The 20,000-nt window shown below is 38.4% G+C and overlaps 1 protein-coding gene across 16 annotated transcripts in view; it reads right to left on the minus strand.

Annotated features, from left to right (window-relative positions):
* The window catches only part of tenm3 (teneurin transmembrane protein 3), a 758,992-nt gene that overhangs the window by 227,290 nt on the left and 511,702 nt on the right, over positions 1-20,000 (minus strand). For 2 of the 16 annotated variants that reach the window (XM_053232309.1, XM_053232308.1), the window contains exon 1: positions 17,188-17,749. The exons of the other annotated variants lie outside the window; for them this stretch is intronic. The gene's annotated coding sequence lies outside the window, so the exon portion shown is untranslated. Of the gene's footprint in view, positions 1-17,187; positions 17,750-20,000 lie in introns of those variants that run through there. 16 annotated transcript variants of the gene reach the window in all.

The raw sequence follows: 20,000 nt of genomic DNA on the forward strand, positions 1-20,000 counted from the left end.
GAAATAGTTTTCTCTAGGCTAGTCTCAGATAAAAGTACATTTTAGCATAGGAAAGAAAGAGAAAAAACATTTAATCTCTAAAGTGATGCTAGTCTGATAAAATGAGGTCGTTTTAGCATAAAGCTATTCTTGGAGAAAGATTTGCATATAACCAGTGGCTACTCTGAAAGAAACATACAGTGTATAGCACTAGTTTCTTAGAAATGTTCAGATTTAGCTTAAGGCTAGTCTGAGAGAAGTGTGTATCTCTAGAGTGATGCTAGTCTGATAAAAAAAAAAAAAAAGAAGTGGTAGTTTTAGCATAAGGCTATTCTGAGGGAAAGATTTATCTTTCGCATAAATGGCGAAAATGGCTAGTCTGAGAGAAATATTAGCGTACAGCTAGTGTGATAGAAATATGTAATTTTAACATGTAGCTAGCATCAGGGCCAGACTGAGAGAAATATTTACCTTCAGTGTAAGATTAGCTTCACAGAAGTGTTTTGTCCTAGCATGTGGCTGGTCTGAGAGAAACATACACATACAGCACCTTTACGATAAGTTTAGTTCCACAGAAATGTTTAGTTCTAGCGTAAGGTTCGTCTGAGGAAAAATGTCTAGTTTTAGCATAAAGCTAGCTAGAGGGAAACATTTGCTACTACCATGAGAATAGGAAAGGAACATTTGAATTAGCGTTAGGCTAATCTGACAGAAATGTCTAACTTTAGCACAAGGCTAGTTAAACAACACGTTTAGTATTTTTGTCATATGGCTAGTCTGAGAAAAATGTCCAGTTTTAAATCCAGCTAGCATGACAGAAATGTTCAATTTTAGCTAGTCTGACAGAAACCTCTGATATTAATCTACGGCTAGAGAAAGATTTATTTTAGTGTAAGCTAGTCTGACAGAAATGTCTAGTTTTAGCATAACGCTAGCTTTGTTTTGAGAGAAACCTACGCATAAATTTCATTTAACGTCAGTTCATTTAACAGAACGATTTACAGGTAACAGACAGCTACTTTCAGAAGACTTTTTTTCAAGGATTTAGCATAAAATTTATCTCAGTAATATAGTCTTTAGCATAACGCTAGTCCCAGGGGTCCTTAATTTAATTGTAACTGTCAATTATTTGCGTATTTAATATAAATCTCTACCTGTGGTGTAAGTACAAGCCCAGCTGGCTAAATTTAAGTGTGTAAAAACGTAAATGGACTTTAACAGGTCTGTAAAATGTTTATGACGATGAGTGTTAGCGTTCTCTCTCTCTCTCCCTCTCTCTCTGTACTGTAGGTCTTTGTGTGGATGAGATAAGACACACTGAGGCTAATCTGAGATGGGAACTGAGCTTCAGATATCTGTTACGCTAATTGTAGGATTAAAAATAACCCGATCCTTCAATTCACTGTCCATTCTCTCACTTCTTTTTATTCTCTCTCTTTTTTCACTCATTCTCTCTGTGCTGTCCTTCTTATTTTTGTCTTTTGTTGTTTTTTTCTGTCTTGCTCTCTATTTTCTGTGGAATTTTCTTTCCCACTGTCTTCTGTCGTCAAACTGCTCTTTCTCTCTTTCTCTCTCTCTCTCACACACAAACACACACACACACACACACATTTCCACCCCCAAGTCTTGAGCCCAAAATGTTTCATCACCTTCGGAGAAGCTAAAAGCCGAGATACACTGAGAGATTTCTATAGGGGAACCTACATACTTCAAATGCACTATAGGAGAGACTCCTTCCCTCCCTCGCATTTTCTCTCTGTCTCTCTCTCTCTCTCCCATCTCCCTTTTCTTCTATCTTCCACACACAAACATTTGTCATCCCGTCATGCCTCCATCCCGCTCGTTGGTCCCATGGGCCCGATCACAGTGCTCACTGCCAGAGTGCGATTTGGACTTGGCACTCGCATTGCTGTCAGCATCATTACAGTGTGCTACTTTCTTCTTTCTAGCTGAAAAACGAGGGATTCGGAAAGAGTCGAGACAAGCCTGTGTCCCTTCAAAGGGATGAGAGGATCAACTTTATTCAGAAGTACAAAAGCCACAAAGAATTTAGTTTTAGGATTTGGCAGGAGGCTAGTTGGAGAACTGTTCTGTTTTAGTACGAGGCTAGTTTGACTGAAACATTTATTGTTAGCATTACGGACATTCTGAGAAACTAGTTTAACAGTTTAAATCTTAGCGTAAATTCTTCAAAACATTTACCCTTAGCGTCATCCAACTGGAACATTCTTAGAAGCTAGTTTGTCCTAAACTAGCCAAACTAGCCAATGTGTTTTGAAACGTTTAACTTCAGCAAACAGCTAATCCAATAGCAACATTCTGAGAGGCTAATCTGAGCAAAAACATTTATCTTTAGCCTTAAGTTAGTCAAAAAAAAATTCATGTTTAATGTAAAGCTAGTCCAATAGGAACATTCATACAGCATAAAGCTAGTCTAATATGAATAGTCTTAGAGGCTAGTTTGATAGAAATGTTATATTTATTTAAGATTTCTTAACAAGTGTGCCTGAAATAAATTTTTTATTTTAGCTAATTTGATACTAAATAAAAGTGTCAATTAGCTTTAGCATAATGCTAGTCAGGACAAAACATATAGCTTTAACATAGAGACACATTTAGTTTTGGAATAATGCTAAAGAAACATTAAGCTTTTACAGAATGCTAATTTTAAGAACATATTTTTTATTATTTACCTTAAATGTAACGATGGTCTGAGAGAAATATTTGGTTTTAGCATAAGCTAGTGTAAAAGAAACTTATAATGCTAGTGGCTAGTTATCATTAAGCTAACTCAATAGAAAGTATTTATTATGCTAGTCTAAGGGAAGTTATTTGGGTTTAATATAAGCTAGTGTGTCTGTTTACTGACCATGAAGTTCCCTCAGTAGTGTGAATGGACTAAATAACTCTCGAGTCCATTGTGTATCGTGAATATTAGCGCTTGCTTATAGTAGCAGTGTGTTATTACACCAGTACACACACACACTCTCACGCCACTTTATTGGCCGTTATTTTGCTATTACGGCGGATCTAAAGGACCCCGTTCTACATTCAGACGCGGTGTAATTAATGGCGGGCTCGGCTGAGGCAGGATACGTGCTTTGTGTCGGCCGTGCGAGACGGATTTGCGTGTTATTATGGTAATGGATGCGTGTGCGTGCGCGTGTTTGTGTGCTAATGTGCTGACTATAGAGGGAAAACGTGTTGCAGGCGAATAACCTTGAGAGGGTGAGAGCGGCGTGTAAATGAAACCGTGTTACATGCCTGCCTGATTTAGAGCGTTTAGTTTGAAATGAGGTGAGAACTGAGAGGAGACGAGAGGGGGAGGGGCGACGATCTCTCTCTCTTTCTCTCTCTATTTCTCTCTCTCTCTCTCTCACACACACACACACACACACACACACACACTGAGGCTTTAGCCCTTTCTCTTTTTGTATACACACACACATACAAAGCCAGAAATGTAATTACACAACATAATATTTATGCCGTGTGTGTGGCGCCAATCCATTTTCACTCACAATTTTTTTATTCATTCTCAATCACACTCACACACACACACACACACACACACACACACACCCCTTTAGAGCAGTTATTTACCTCAGACTAATGGAAATATATTTATTGCCTGACATGCATAATGCTGCTGAGCAACCGTGTGTGTTTTTCTCTGTGTGTGTGTTTTTGCTATTCTAGCTATTTCTTTCCCTCCGTATTTTCCTCTCTCTCTCTCTCTCTCTCTGTGTGTGTGTGTGTGTGTGTGGTAAAGCGTGGGTGTGAGGTTTGAGCCAGGCTAGGCGCTCCACCCTGCTCTCTACAAAACAAGCTACATGTCTTTCCGCTTTAGCCTTTTCTTTTTTCTGCACTTACTCCTCATTAGCGAGCGGCCATTTTCTTTTTTATTTGCGTGGGTGACGTGTTAACTCAAGCGTTTGCGTTCGGAACCAAACAGCTCCCACAGGTTATAATTACCACATCCTCAACTTCCTCAGTTTATGAAGTCGCACTCAGTTATCGTGATCCTGCACAGAGCGAATTAGCAGTCCACCACTTTTTTTTTTTTTGCTGTGAATGTCCTGTGACATCATTTTGTTTGAGTCAGAAAATACTCGTGGCGAGTTAATAGCCACCTTCCTTTTTCTCTCTCATGACATTTAATTTCTAACATCCAAACAGTGACATCATTGCGGATTTCCGTCTCTGTTAGCGTTTCAGCAGTTTTTACTAATTAATACTAACAAAAGGCCTTAGCTAGGGCTAAACATAAACATTCACCTTTAGCTAACTCTAGTCAGCAAAAACCTTTCACAAAAGGCGGGTAATTGTAAGACTGAAACCTTTAAAGTCAGTGTGAGAGAAACCTGCAACTTTAGCATAAAGCTAGCCTGACAAAAGATTTAGTGTAAGTCTAGATGATAGAAAAGTATAAACTTTACCCACGACTGGTTCTGCAAAAACATTTACTATAATTTTATCAATTTTTATTCATTAATATTGACAGAAACCTTTTGTTTTAACATAAGGCATTAGTTAAGGCTAGTCTGAAAGAAATGTTTAAGTTTAGCGTAAGGCTAGTTTGACAGAAATGTTTAAGTTTAGTATAAGGCTAGTCTGACAGAAATGTTTAAGTTTAGCGTAAGGCTAGACTGACAGAAATGTTTGATTTTAGCGCAAGGCTAGTCTGACAGGAATATTTAGCTTTAGTGTAAGGCTAGTCTGACAGGAATGTTTGACTTTACCATAAAGCTAGTCTGACAGAATACTTAGCTTTAGCGTAAAGCTAGTCTGACAGAAATGTTTGACTTTAGCATAAAGCTAGTCTGACAGAATAATTAGCTTTAGCGTAAGGCTAGTCTGACAGAAATGTTTGATATTACCATAAGGCTAGTCTGACAGAAATGTTTTAAGTTTAGCGTAAGGCTAGTCTGACAGAAATATTTAGCTTTAGTGTAAGGCTAGTCTGACAGAAATGTTTAACTCTCTCTCTTCCTCTCTCTCTTTCTCTCCCTCTCTCTTCCTCTCTCTCTCTCTCTCTCTCTCTCTCGATGTTGTGTATGCTGGACAGATGCTGCTTTTTTCAGTCGAGAGAGAAATGTTTAAGTTCTCTTAGTCTGTGTCCTGTTTCTGAGTTCGGCCCAGTGGGAGCACTGCAGAATTCAAATGCTGGTCGAGAAACCGTGTGTGTGTGTGTGTGTCGCGTGTGTGTGTGTGTGAAGAGATAGAACTCTGAATAGCCAGAGGCACAGTACTGTAGAGTAACAAATTCTTCTTCTTTTTTTAAAAAATAAATTCAGACACTTTGTTCTGGACATTTTGTGTCATTTGCATCACAGTGCTGTAATTACACAAGATCCAGAACAAAACCCGAGACGCTTTCAGCAAACATGATGCGTAAATTAAACTCTTCAGACAGGATTTGATCATGTGTGATGATGACATGTGTTGACAGCATAAAAGCTTGACTGTAATTGGTTACCCAGATGTCAATAATTTTCCCTAAATTAAAAAAATCCATGGGACGCCATTACACGAGCTTCCGACATAAAAACAGACTGGTCATGAAAAATGCAGAAAGCTAATAATAACTGATCTGATGTTTATAAAGTACAGTACTGTCCATTAAAATTCCTCATATTATAAAATAACACACAAGTCTGAAATTTAGCATTTTAGATGCTCAAACAAGCAGCGCTTTTGTAAATATTTTCGCTTCTTCATAATCAAAACAGTAACTCTATCATTTTTTAGCTACCTTTCTAGCCCCGCCCCCTCAAAACATATCAACGGGCTACTCTTTTACGATTGTTGCTATGATTACGTCTCTAAGGAGGTTATCTCTTTACCTACAGTGCGTCCACACGCTACCTTCTCTAAATCGTTCCTTTCTGCGTAAATCTGTCGTTAATTTTTATTATTGTTGTTGCACAGTGGATAACTTAATGTGAAAGAAGTCACGGTTACCTTCCAATACGGTTATGTCGTATCAGAAACGTTAATCTGGAGCTGTAATTTGATTTTTTGATCGGAACCATGCCAGAGAAAATAACACTCACCTGCCAACCAATCGGAAATTAGCATTTTCTGATAGCTATGGTCTAACAATATGGTGCAATATGCCTATCGTGGACATCGTGCTTATCGTGGACATTTAAATACTGAAATTTAATCTCTCTGAGAATATCACAAAAATATCGTAACATTTTTAAAGGATTATCATAATTATAAAACTCATATCAGAAGATAAAGCTCATCTGTATTACACACGTTTGGCTTTTATTTTTGCTAATTTACCTTTTTTTTTTTCGGTAAGCCCCAACATCCCGCTTTCGCACTAAGCATTTTTTATTAATATCCCGACCAATCAGTTCACAGCTCAAGCAAATAAAACAAATTAGTCTTGTTAATGAGTGAATATGAGGAGTTTAACGATACTTTCAGAGATATTTCAATGACATATTTTAATGTTGCGATATAACTACAGATCACACATTTGTTAGTTATCTTCATATGTTTATTCGTATCTGATGACAGAGTGATTCCACTTTAACTATCGTCTAGTCGCGCATACACTTTTAATTTTCTATCTCCAAAGCTGTTATTACTACTGACAATAATAATAATAATAATAATAATAGTAATAATAATAATAATACCTGCTAGTTAGCCTGCAGTAGCTAGGATTCATTGCTTGTGTTGCTATGTTTACAATCTGCATGTCGCAAGTGCATGTTTATTTATTTATTTATATATTTATTTCATATTTGCATTGAAGGTGCTCCAGTCAGCAATTTTGTGGTTAAAAAAAGGTGCTTTAAATAAACACTTGGTTAAAAAAAGAGCAGAGAGAGAGAGAGAGAGAGAGAGAGAGAGAGAGAGAGAGATGTAATAAGCGGGAGGTAAAGAAGAAAAAGGACAACCAACCAACCAAACAAACAAGCAAACAACAACCACCAAAAACCCCCAAATATAACACACATAAAGCCAGATTTTCCACTCTGAAAATACAGAGAGACAGAGAGAGAAAGAGTGAATGAGAAAAATGAGGGGTTTCTCCTCACCTCTTCTTCTTTCCCTCCATCTCCTCTATCTTCTATCTCATTATCCTTTCTTTTTTATAATCTTTCTCTCCTTTCTTTCTTCCTTTTCTCTGTCCATGTTCTTCCGCTTTTCTTTCCTCCCTGCTTCTCTCTTCATCCAATCTTTCTCTCTGTTCTAGACGACTTCTTGCTTCCTATTCACTTCTCTCTCTCGCTCTCTCTTTCCTGTAATCTCTCCATCCTAGTCTTTTTCTACTTAATACTTTTTCTTTTAATTCTTCTTAATCCTGCTCCTTATATCCTTTCTTTCTCTACATCCCACTCTTTTTCTCTTTGTTCTGTTCTCTCTGTTCTTTCTGTTCTCTCTGTTCTTTCTTTCTCCACTTTCCTCTAACATCCTTCTTCTCATCTTTCTCCTCTATCCTTTCATTCATTACATTTCTCTCCTATTCTCTATCATTTCATCCTTCTGCACTCCTCTCTGCTCAATTCATCCCTCTGTACAAATTTCTATCCTTTCTTTCTTCACCGTTCCGCTCTTCTCGTCTTTCGTCTCTCCTCGCCTTATCTCATCTCACTCTTTTTCCACTTTCCTTTTCCCTTCACTTCATTCTCCTCTTCTCCTTCTACTTGTTCCATCCTTCTCTTTCCTGTTCTCTGTCGTTCTTTAGTGACTCGGAGCTCCGTGCTCTAGTGACCTGGAGGAATTTGGACATCGGCGTGGAGTAAAGAAAGAGAGAGAGAGAGAGAGAGAGAGAAGAGAAAGAGGAGAACTTCCTTCAAGCTTCACCCCCGCCCTTCTGCAAATTCCTGGATCACAATCAGGCACAACGAGGTGAAAAACACACACACACACACACACACACACACAGATATAAGATAGCGTTTTCAGTCCCAGATGTAACTGCTGGTACGAGATTACAGAGTGAACAGTCATCGTCACGGAGCAGATTTACAGAACCCTGGGTTCTAATCAGACAGCCGAAGGCAACAGAGGAACATGAAAGGAACCGAGACGATGAAGCATCGGGACGTTCACACTACACAGCAAATCTGATTTATTTCTTAAATCCTGTTTTTTACTCTGAGTTACAAGTGACCAAATTAGATTTTTACATTGGTTGCTATAGTAACAATGCTATAGAAGTGGAAGTTCCACCAACCTGAAGATGATATTTTACATAAGGTTAACATCTAATCTAATCAGACAACAGCAAGAATAAAATTATTCTTCATTACCACCGTCTCAGGTTCTCTCTCTCTCTCTCTCTCTCTCTCTCTCTCTTGAACTACCCCTTACCCCCATTCACGCTAATTTTCCTCCATGCTGTTATCAAATTTTTGTCAAAAATATCCAACGTCAAGAAGCAGCACACACACACACACACACACACAATTACAAGACAAAATCTGATTTAAGTGACTCACATGTCCAAACGTTTGGATTTTAATTGGATTAGAAACTAGATACGCCAGCATCTCGAGCCAGATTGAAATAAAACTGATCCACAAAATAAACAAGTAAATAAAAAAATTAATTAAAAAATGCTCCTATATGAACAGCAAATTTGACTGATTAAAGTGATTCTTGTGGTCAAAAGTTTGGATTTAGATACACTGGTATCTCGAACCTGATTAAAACTAAACTGATCCACCCGTGCAAAAATAAATAAATAAAATAAAAAAAAAAATTAATTATTCAGACAGCTTGAATCAATAAATCTAATATTTAAAAAAAACAATAAAATAGACACTAGTCTGAGCGAGTCATGCTCCTACACTGACTCACGTGTGCAAAAGACAAACATATAACAAAACAAATAACTAAACACTGATTTACATGTTGGAAAAACTATATAGAAAAATACAAAATAAAAAAAATAATATTAAAATTCAATTAAATAAAAATAAATAAGCAAAATAAAGTAAATAAATACATAAATAAATGAATAAATAAATAAATAACTCCCCCAAAAAGTGGTTTTAAATCCATTTAAAACAACATTAGATTCAGATTTCAGTGTGAACACAAAAAATTGAAATTAAATTCATTCTCGACATCAGTGATTCATGCCTAGGACACCACAATCTAAATAAAAAAAATAAAATAAAATCAGATTTAAGAAATAAATCAGATGTGTCCTGTATACATTTCTGCTCAGACAGTTTCCAGTGGCACACATCAGATCTGCACTGGATTCATTTAAATGTGAAACACATCAGATTTGGTTTGTTTTTTTGTGAAAAATCTGATCTGAGCCACTTTCAGCTTCAAGTCTAATGTAGGTGTAGAGAGTACACGGGAACGAGTGACATGAAGTGAGGGGTGGGGTTAGTGTAGGTTTGGGACGCGTCCACTGTATTAATAGTGAATAGAGAGAGTGGTTTGGGACGCGTCCGCTGTATAATAGTGAATAGAGAGTGTGGTTTGGGACGCGTCCGCTGTATAATAGTGAATAGAGAGTGTGGTTTGGGACACGTCCGCTGTATAATAGAGAATAGAGAGAGTGGTTTGGGACGTGTCCACTGTATAATAGTGAATAGAGAGTGTGGTTTGGGACACGTCCACCATATAATAGTGAATAGAGAGTGTGGTTTGGGACGCGTCCACTGTATAATAGTGAATAGAGAGTGTGGTTTGGGACTCGTCCGCTGTATAATAGTGAATAGAGAGAGTGGTTTGGGACGCGTCCACTGTATAATAGTGAATAGAGAGAGTGGTTTGGGACACATCCACTGTATTAATAGTGAATAGAGAGTGTGGTTTGGGACATGTCCACTGTATTAATAGTGAATAGAGAGTGTGGTTTGGGACACGTCCACTGTATAATAGTGAATAGAGAGTGTGGTTTGGGACGCGTCCACTGTATAATAGTGAATAGAGAGTGTGGTTTGGGACACGTCCACTGTATAATAGTGAATAGAGAGTGTGGTTTGGGACGCGTCCACTGTATAATAGTGAATAGAGAGAGTGGTTTGGGACGCGTCCGCTGTATAATAGTGAATAGAGAGTGTGGTTTGGGACGCGTCCACTGTATAATAGTGAATAGAGAGAGTGGTTTGGGACGCGTCCACTGTATAATAGTGACTAGAGAGAGTGGTTTGGGACGCGTCCACCATATAATAGTGAATAGAGAGTGTGGTTTGGGACACGTCCACCGTATAATAGTGAATAGAGAGTGTGGTTTGGGACGCGTCCACTGTGTAATAGTGTATAGAGAGTGTGGTTTGGGACGCGTCCACTGTATAATAGTGAATAGAGAGTGTGGTTTGGGACGCGTCCACTGTGTAATAGTGTATAGAGAGTGTGGTTTGGGACGCGTCCACTGTGTAATAGTGTATAGAGAGTGTGGTTTGGGACGCGTCCACTGTATAATAGTGAATAGAGAGTGTGGTTTGGGACACGTCCGCTGTATAATAGTGAATAGAGAGAGTGGTTTGGGACGCGTCCACTGTATAATAGTGAATAGAGAGAGTGGTTTGGGACACATCCACTGTATTAATAGTGAATAGAGAGTGTGGTTTGGGACATGTCCACTGTATTAATAGTGAATAGAGAGTGTGGTTTGGGACACGTCCACTGTATAATAGTGAATAGAGAGTGTGGTTTGGGACGCGTCCACTGTATAATAGTGAATAGAGAGTGTGGTTTGGGACGCGTCCACTGTATTAATAGTGAATAGAGAGTGTGGTTTGGGACGCGTCCACTGTATAATAGTGAATAGAGAGTGTGGTTTGGGACACGTCCACTGTATAATAGTGAATAGAGAGAGTGGTTTGGGACGCGTCCGCTGTATAATAGTGAATAGAGAGTGTGGTTTGGGACTCGTCCGCTGTATAATAGTGACTAGAGAGAGTGGTTTGGGACGCGTCCACCATATAATAGTGAATAGAGAGTGTGGTTTGGGACACGTCCACCGTATAATAGTGAATAGAGAGTGTGGTTTGGGACGCGTCCACTGTATAATAGTGAATAGAGAGTGTGGTTTGGGACGCGTCCACTGTGTAATAGTGTATAGAGAGTGTGGTTTGGGACGCGTCCACTGTGTAATAGTGTATAGAGAGTGTGGTTTGGGACGCGTCCACTGTATAATAGTGAATAGAGAGTGTGGTTTGGGACATGTCCACTGTATAATAGTGTATAGAGAGTGTGGTTTGGGACGCGTCCACTGTATAATAGTGAATAGAGAGTGTGGTTTGGGACGCGACCACTGTATAATAGTGAATAGAGAGTGTGGTTTGGAACTCGTCCGCTGTATAATAGTGACTAGAGAGAGTGGTTTGGGACGCGTCCACCATATAATAGTGAATAGAGAGTGTGGTTTGGGACACGTCCACCGTATAATAGTGAATAGAGAGTGTGGTTTGGGACTCGTCCGCTGTATAATAGTGAATAGAGAGAGTGGTTTGGGACACGTCCACTGTATAATAGTGACTAGAGAGAGTGGTTTGGGACGCGTCCACCATATAATAGTGAATAGAGAGTGTGGTTTGGGACACGTCCACTGTATAATAGTGAATAGAGAGAGTGGTTTGGGACGCGTCCACCATATAATAGTGAATAGAGAGTGTGGTTTGGGGCACGTCCGTTGTATAATAGTGAATAGAGAGTGTGGTTTGGGACGCATCCACTGTATAATAATGAATAGAGAGAGTGGTTTGGGACACGTCCACTGTATAATAGTGAATTGAGAGAGTGGTTTGGGACGCATCCACTGTATAATAGTGAATAGAGAGTGTGGTTTGGGACGCGTCCACTGTATAATAGTGAATTGAGAGAGTGGTTTTGGACGCGTCCACTGTATAATAGTGAATAGAGAGTGTGGTTTGGGACACGTCCACTGTATAATAGTGAATAGAGATTGTGGTTTGGGACACGTCCACTGTATAATAGTGAATAGAGAGAGTGGTTTGGGACACGTCCACCGTATAATAGTGAATAGAGATTGTGGTTTGGGACACATGCTCAACACGTCGACAACAGCAATAAAGATCCCCAAAACAAAAAAAATTAAATCCCCATGCAGCGGCTCCTTCAGGGTCCTAGTGCCCTAGTTTGCAATCCCTTCCTCATGCTAATACGAACCTGAGCTGAGCTGAAATGGATCATCTGCTGATATTTTATTGTAGCGAGTAGCAGCGACAGGAGACAAATCAGGACGAGCAGAAAACAATAAATCAGAGCGAGGGAATAAAAACACAACACAAACCCCGAGATAAATTACTGCAGCTAACAAAATGGAGTTTACGAAAAAAAAGAGGTTTTTCAGCATAGAGAGAGAGAGTTCAGTGGGAAAGAAGGAAAACACACACACACACACACACAAACACACACACACACACACGCACACACACACATGCACACACGCACACACACATGCATACACACTGGAGTTCGGAGAGTGGAATTCCCAACGGACAGACAGAACACACACTTCATCTTCCAGCAGACGGCAGGTAACACACACACACACACACACACACACACACACACACTATTCAGAGAACATTTACAGTGTATGCTCTTTGAGAAAAGGTTCTTTAAAGGTTCCTTGGGTTCTTAGCACGCTAAAGGGTTCTACGTGTTCTACGTGTTCTGCGTACAATCTAACGGTTGCGCGCTCCGAGGAACAGTCGCAGAACCCTTCACACACTCAACGAGTGCTAATGCTGACGAGAAATCAGATTCATTACGGAGAAAAAAAAAACAACTAAATTAATTTCTATGCAAAATGATTATACTACAAATAGATTTATAGAAAAAAAAAGAAAGAAAAGTAATAAAAAAGTAATAAAAGTAATAAAATGCTGATTATCTCTTCTTATTATTCTTCAGTCTTACAGCCTTTTCCTCTTTTTTCGTCTCTTAGTATGAAATTATTTTTTATTTTTTATTTAATTTAATGCAATTTAATTTTGTAATGCATGTTTATTTATTTTAATTTTATTTTATATAATATTTTAATGCACAGGATATCCTCTTTCTTCCCACTTGGTATGAAATAATTTTTTTTTTACATTTTAAAATTTAATTAAATGTAATTTAAGTCAATTTTATTCACTTTATTTGATTTCATATTTTAAACACACAGGATCTCTTTCTGACTAGGTTTTTTACTGTAGATGTTTTATTTATTCATTTATTTATTTATTTATTTGATCTTCACTCACTTTTAGTAAGCGCTTTATCCTGGTCCGATTTGTGGAAATTTTTACCCTGGATTTTATTTTTAATTTATTTTATTTTATTTATTATTTTATTTTAATGCATATGTACAAACAGGACAAATATTGAATATCAATACGTCTGGAAAGAATTTTAAATAATCAGCAGTGATACTGTTCACTACACTGCAGTATATGCGCATGCAAAAAGTATTGGCACCCTCTCTGAATTTTATATTTACATGCAGCTAAACGTCGGGATCTTAACACTCATATACTGACGTCACTCATTATGTGCGTTACTGTGCATTTAAATATACGTGTATAAGCAAATTTCCAAATGTTTTCCCATATAAAATACTAATTTACTCAATAAAATATGTATATCTATAAACATATATAAACATATATGAATAAAGAGTGAAGGAAGTGAGAGTGTTGTATGAGTGATGCGGCGCTACATAACAAATGATTTATAATATATCACATCAAAGTGCTGGAGGCTTATACGCAACTGTAAAAAACACTGTGCGTGTGTGTGTGTGTGTGTGTGTGTGTATAAAGCGAGCTCTTAATTCAGACAGAGATTTATGACGAAGTTTCAAACTTCATTACCTCTGGCTCAGAGCCAAAGAGTCACAATCAAACACACACACACACACGCACACACACGCGCACACACTTAATTAAATGCCAAAAAACATTTTGCAAAGCCTAAAGAAAATATCAGCACAGTGATAAAATATAACAAATTACACAGAGGACATTAAAATTAGAAAACGTAATAAAGATTTTTAAATTAAATTATGCGACTTTGCCGATGTTTATTTATTAACACCTTAGTGCACTAATGCGTTCTGACATTTCAGACCTGCCTGTATTTTTTAAAATATAAACACATCATATCAGTCTTTACATAAATTATTTTTTAAAAAATGACATTTTCATTTGACATTTATTATTAATAGTTTTTTTCACTAAGTATTGATTAAATAACGTTTAACAGTATTTCTACGTAGGTTTTAAAATAACCACATTTATTTATATTTACATCACATCACAGCATTATGAGTAAAAAAGAAACACTAGCAGAAAAAGCTACAATATATTTAAAAAAAACTATTTTTTTTATATTAAACTACAGTTTAAACCTCAGTTTAATTTTATTTTAAATAAAATTAAGGTTTTAAGTTTTATTTATTTAACTTTCTGAAAGTGAAAATAAAATACTGCATCTTTAGAAATATGACTTATTATTTATATATTTCTGTTTTTTATTTTTACTGTTTTTATTTTATTGTATTTTTATAAAATTCTATCAATTTGTTTATAAAATGTATTTATAAACACAAACACAGAGGAAGGGAGGGAGAGAGAGAGAGAGAGAGAGAGAGAGAGAGACAGACAGATTGGGCTCATCAGGACACACATTGAGATAAGGGCCACTTACTCACACACTTCATCCATCTTACACACTTCGCTTTCTTTCCCTCTGTCTCTCTGCCTCTCTCTCTCTCTCTCTCTCTCTCTCTCTCTCTCTGTGTGTGTGTGTGTGTGTGTGTGTGTGTTTTCTCATGTCTATAGGCCTGGTGTGTTTTATTTATGTGTCTCAGGTGTGTACAAAGAGAGAGAGAGACAGAAAATAAAGAGAAAAGAAATGATAATAGACGACTTTGCTCATGTGTTCACACTATTTATTAAATTATTATTATTATCATTACACACTCGGTGTCTGGTGTGTGTGTGTGTGTGTGTGTGTGTGTGTGTGTGTGAGCTGCACTTCTGACTTCTCACTTTTTATTTTATTTGATTTGATTTTCAACATTTTGGTGTTTTGGAGCCGCTTGTCCCGAGCCAATCTTCCCCTCCATGAATTAAATATGAACCTCGCAGTGTATAAACGAGAACCTGAGAGACTCCACCTGGCCAAGCTGGCTCTAAACCCACACACACACACACACACACACACACACACACACACACACACTGCAGCATGAACTCGTCCGTCTCAAGGCCCGTAAATCAACCGACATTACAGCGATGTGGCCGAGACGCTCACCGTCACTAAGAGTTCACACACACATACAAACACACACACACACAAAGTCAGTTCTGCACTAACACACAAACACACACACAGACACACACACACACGGAGAAAGAAATGGGAGAAACGGAGGAGAGGTTGCTAGGAGATCACTCCGTTTGTAAAGAGATGAAGAGAAAAAGAGAACAGAAGAAAAGGAGGAATTTAACTGGTACATTTGTTTTACACAGCGCAGACGGAGAGAGTAAAAAAATAGAAAGAACAAGAAAGAAAGAAGGACAGAAGAAAAAACTTAGGAAAGAATGGAATGAAGGGAAAGATTGATTAAAAAAAAGAACAAGAAGAGAAGAACAAATTCTCTCCTGGTACCTGAATTCTTACGAAAAAAAAAAAAAAATCACAATTTCAGCTTCCTTTAATCACGATGGTATCATCTCTCGGAATTCGTAGTATTATGAAAGAAAAAAAGAGGGAGAAAAATGAAAGAATTTAGAATTGATGTAAAATAAAAAGAGGAAAGAAAGGATAGGAAAGAAAGAAATTGAGGAGAAGAGCGAACGGTTTTTCCGCCTCTGCTTTCCTCACTCGCTTTTATTTTCGCTATGAAACTGAAGATAATAAAAGGTATTAAGAAAGAAGGAATAAAAGGAAATAAAGAATGAAAGACAGATTTACGAGAGAGAGAGAGAGAGAGAGAGAGAGAGAGAAAGAGTAATTTTCCTGCTTTGTCACTCATTTTTCTGTTATTCAGTGGGAACCATTTATTTCCCTTTTGGCCCGAAAATAAGAGATTCAGAGTGCAGTGCGCGCACACACACACACACACACACACACACACACACACACAGGCCCGGGGTCAAGGGAGTCGACACACAGTTCTGAAACGCAATACGGCTACATTTTTTCTTCACATCCCTCCATCTCTCTGTCTCTCTGTCTGTCTGTCTCTCTAAAGCTGCACGTGTTTAACATTACACACACTGAAGGTTTGCGTTACAGTACGATTTTAACCGAGCCTGACTACACACACACACACACACACACACACACACACACACACACTCATGCTAAAAAATTTTTACACTGTAAAACACACAACAAGAAAAAATTCCATCACAGCTCTCATCTCAGGTCTCCAAACACACTCGAGGTAGATCTCATTTTTCAGCCGTTCATGTACAAGTGTGTGTGTGTGTGTGTGTGTGTGTGTGTGAGACTGACTGTGGGTGTGTGACAGTGTGTGTGTGAGCATTCCGAGCGCTTCACTTCCGAAGGTAACGGAGCGTGCGAGAGCTTCCGAAACCGGTGCTGTTTCCAATTAGCCGCACCGTAAGTGACCATTGTGGAGAGGCATCGGTGCAGAGAGTGAGGGAACGAGGGAGAGAAGGGAAAGATGGAATGATGGAAAGATGAACAGAAAGATGCAAAATCTTTCTGAATGAGTTGTAAAGTCTCAGAAGCAATCTTGAGTTTTAGGATGTGGCGTGAAAGCAAAAAAAAAACAAGTCAATTAAAAAAAAATTAGGTTTTTAAATCAAACAGAAAAGAAAAGATGGGAGTGAAAGAAAAGAGGGATGAAGAAGAGAGGTCTAATTTGAGCCTCGGGCTTGGAGAGGATTCGGTGCACGGAGACGCGCGCGCAAAGCAACACACACTCACACACACACACACACACACACACTGACACAACGATATAAGGTGTTTTGAGAAAACAGACAGAGAAAGAAAGAAAAAAAGAAGGATAGAAAGGAGAAAGGAAAGAAAGGGAAAAAGAAAGAAGGATGAGACAGAGTGAGAGAGGAAGAACAAGATAGTGGACATGCAGCAACAATGCAGCACAGATGTAAAGAGAGAACGAGAGACAGATGTGCATAAAGAGAAAGAGAAATAATAATAATAATAATAAAAAAAGATGGATAGAAGAAGAGAAGAGGGGGAAATAAACGAGTGCGGTACCTGAATCGGGACTCCTCCAGCAGTGACCTGAAGGGTTAAAGCGAACCCCCCACTCCAGGGCTGCGGCGGCTCATCAAGACCCAGCCGAGATCACTTAACGTCCTCTTCTCATTCCACGCACACACACGCACACACACTCACACTCACACACACTTGTCTTGTGCGCGTGCACACACACACACACACACACACATGCACACGGATGCAAAAATGCAAAGACTCGTATCTCGTATCGTCCGGCGGAGAAAAAAATTCAGCAAAAGGTAAATCACACGGAAGTCGTCTTTTGGGAAACGAAAAAAAAAATGATGAAGAATAAAAAAAGAACGAAAAAAATGAAAGACAAGCTGTTTGTTGTTGTTGTTGTTATTGTTGTTGTTTAAATTCTCATCACGGTGTTTGTCTCTCTCTCAGTCTCTCCGTTTATCTCGCTGTCTCTCTCTCTCTCTCTCTCTCTATCCGTCTCTCGGTGTGTGAACGCGACAGAGGCTGCACACACACTGCCGAGTTTGCAGCTCACAATCCGAGCCTCCGTTATGCATCGCCGCCCCTGAGCCTTCTGATTGGACGGCTGGAATGTCATTCACGTGGGGGGCGGAGCCAAAGGCAGGGCTTTAATTCCATTCCAGCCACTTGGCGTATGAGGACCTCCCTCTTTCTCTCTCTCTTTTGCTCTCTCTCACACTCACACACACGCACACACACACACACACTCTGCAGCTGTTGGCGGGTAAAACACAAAAGCAGCCCACCTTGACACACAGTTCACTCCTTCTAGAGTTTCACTATATACAGAAGAGCATCGTCTCTCTCTCTCTCTCTCTCTCTCTCTGTCTCTCTCTCTCTCTCTGTCTGTCTGTCTCTTTCTTACTATCTCTCTCTCTGTCTCTCTCTCTATCTGTCTGTCTCTCTCTGTCTGTCTCTCTCTCTCACTATCTTTCTGTCTCTCTATCTGTCTGTCTCTCTCTCTCACTATCTGTCTGTCTGTCTCTCCCTCTCTGTCTGTCTCTCTCTGTCTCTCTCTCTATCTCGATTTTTCTTCCTCTCAATGTTAAATTCGTTTCAGCACGCTTCATCGGACTGCCGTGACAAATAACGACGCAATTCCATCTCCAAGGCTTCGGTTACAAAATGTGGTGAAATTAAAGAGGAATAAAAAAACTGGATTAAACAGTGTGGTGTGTAGGGAGAAAATAAAAGAAAATAAAAAATGTAAAGAGTTAAAATAGATAGATAGATAGATAGATAGATAGATAGATAGATAGATGGATAGATAGATAGATGCTCCTTCGTTCTTTTCCACATTATTACATTATGCACTCTGAGCATGTGAATCTAGCCTTACATCTATATTTAAGGGTTCTCCAGTTGTCCCTTAATGGTTTCCGTAACGGTTCCATGTAGAACCCTGTTATGAAACTAAAATCCCTTAATCCACCAAAGAACCCTCTAAAGTTTTATTTTTAGAGACTGCATCATGATAATGAGTTCTACAGTTCGCTCCAGTTTGCAGGTTCTGGGTAAAGGTGAGCACCAGAACAGAGACGACTCCAAGCAGAACCTTTAGAGGAAGATGAGAACCCAGAGAACCCATGAGGAACCCATGAGGAACCTTTGAGGAACCCTGTTTTTCTATATAATGATGATGATAATGATAACAGGTAAAATGATAATCAGGATTATTTTGTGATATTTGTTTGATATTGGATGTTAATTATTTTCATATTATTTTTTTATTCTATCAGGGTTTTTTTTTTTAGCAATTTTAATTTTTCTTTCAAACTGCACAATAATGCATTTGTTTAAACCTCTGAATTAGAATAAAACATTTTTAGTCACATTTGTTTGATGGTTTTGATTTTATTTATTATTGTTAATATTATTATTGTTATTATTATTATTATTATTATTATTATTATTATTATTTGTCTTCTATGAATATAAACAAAATTAGACTGAAGATTAACAGATTACCTTTAACTGATAGGATCCGGATCCACCTCGATAATGTGCTTATTATCGACGAAAAATTAACTAAATAAATAAATAAAATGTTTTTAATTTAAAGTATTTAATTACAGAAGATAAAAAAAACGCAATTAAAATAAATAAAATGAACTAAATAGGATTCATTTTGTAAATCTTCAAATACTGAAATGTTCAGTTTATACGATCAGCACATACACACACACACACACACACACACACACACACACACGCGTGTGCGTGTAAGACATGGTGTGAGAGCAATGGGACATACAGAAAAAAAAAATGTTCGGAAACCATTTTGTTTGATTGAGGAGCCGAGGCCGAGCCGAGAACACAACACAACACACACACACACACACACATACCACGGCAGTGCATAAATGTATGAGTTTATGAGCGCGCGTCCCCTCCGGGTGTGTTTCAAGAGAACCAATTAGAGAGCAGGAGAGAGAGAGAGAGAGAAAGAGAGAGCGAGACAGAGAGAGAGAGAGAGAGAGAGAGAGAGAGAGAGCGAGACAGAGAGAGAGAGAGAGAGAGAGAGAGAGAGAGAGACACTGTGAAACTATTTCTCTATCATATTTCTCCTGCTTTGTTTCTGATTAGCAACTTGGCTAATAATCGTATTCCCTCCTTCATATTTATGCTAATTGCTTTGGCAACTGATACTGAATTATTATAAAAAAAGAAACAGACGTTGAAAAGCTGTGCCTCATATCACACCCGTGTGTTCTACTACCACTCCAGATGATGTGTGTGTGTGTGTGTGTGTGTTTGTGAAAACATTATAACTGAAGATCTACACCAACAAATAGAAGGGGCGGGGC

Source organism: Pangasianodon hypophthalmus, chromosome 3, assembly GCF_027358585.1.
Source record: "Pangasianodon hypophthalmus isolate fPanHyp1 chromosome 3, fPanHyp1.pri, whole genome shotgun sequence".
In the NCBI taxonomy this organism is placed as follows: Eukaryota; Metazoa; Chordata; class Actinopteri; order Siluriformes; family Pangasiidae; genus Pangasianodon; species Pangasianodon hypophthalmus.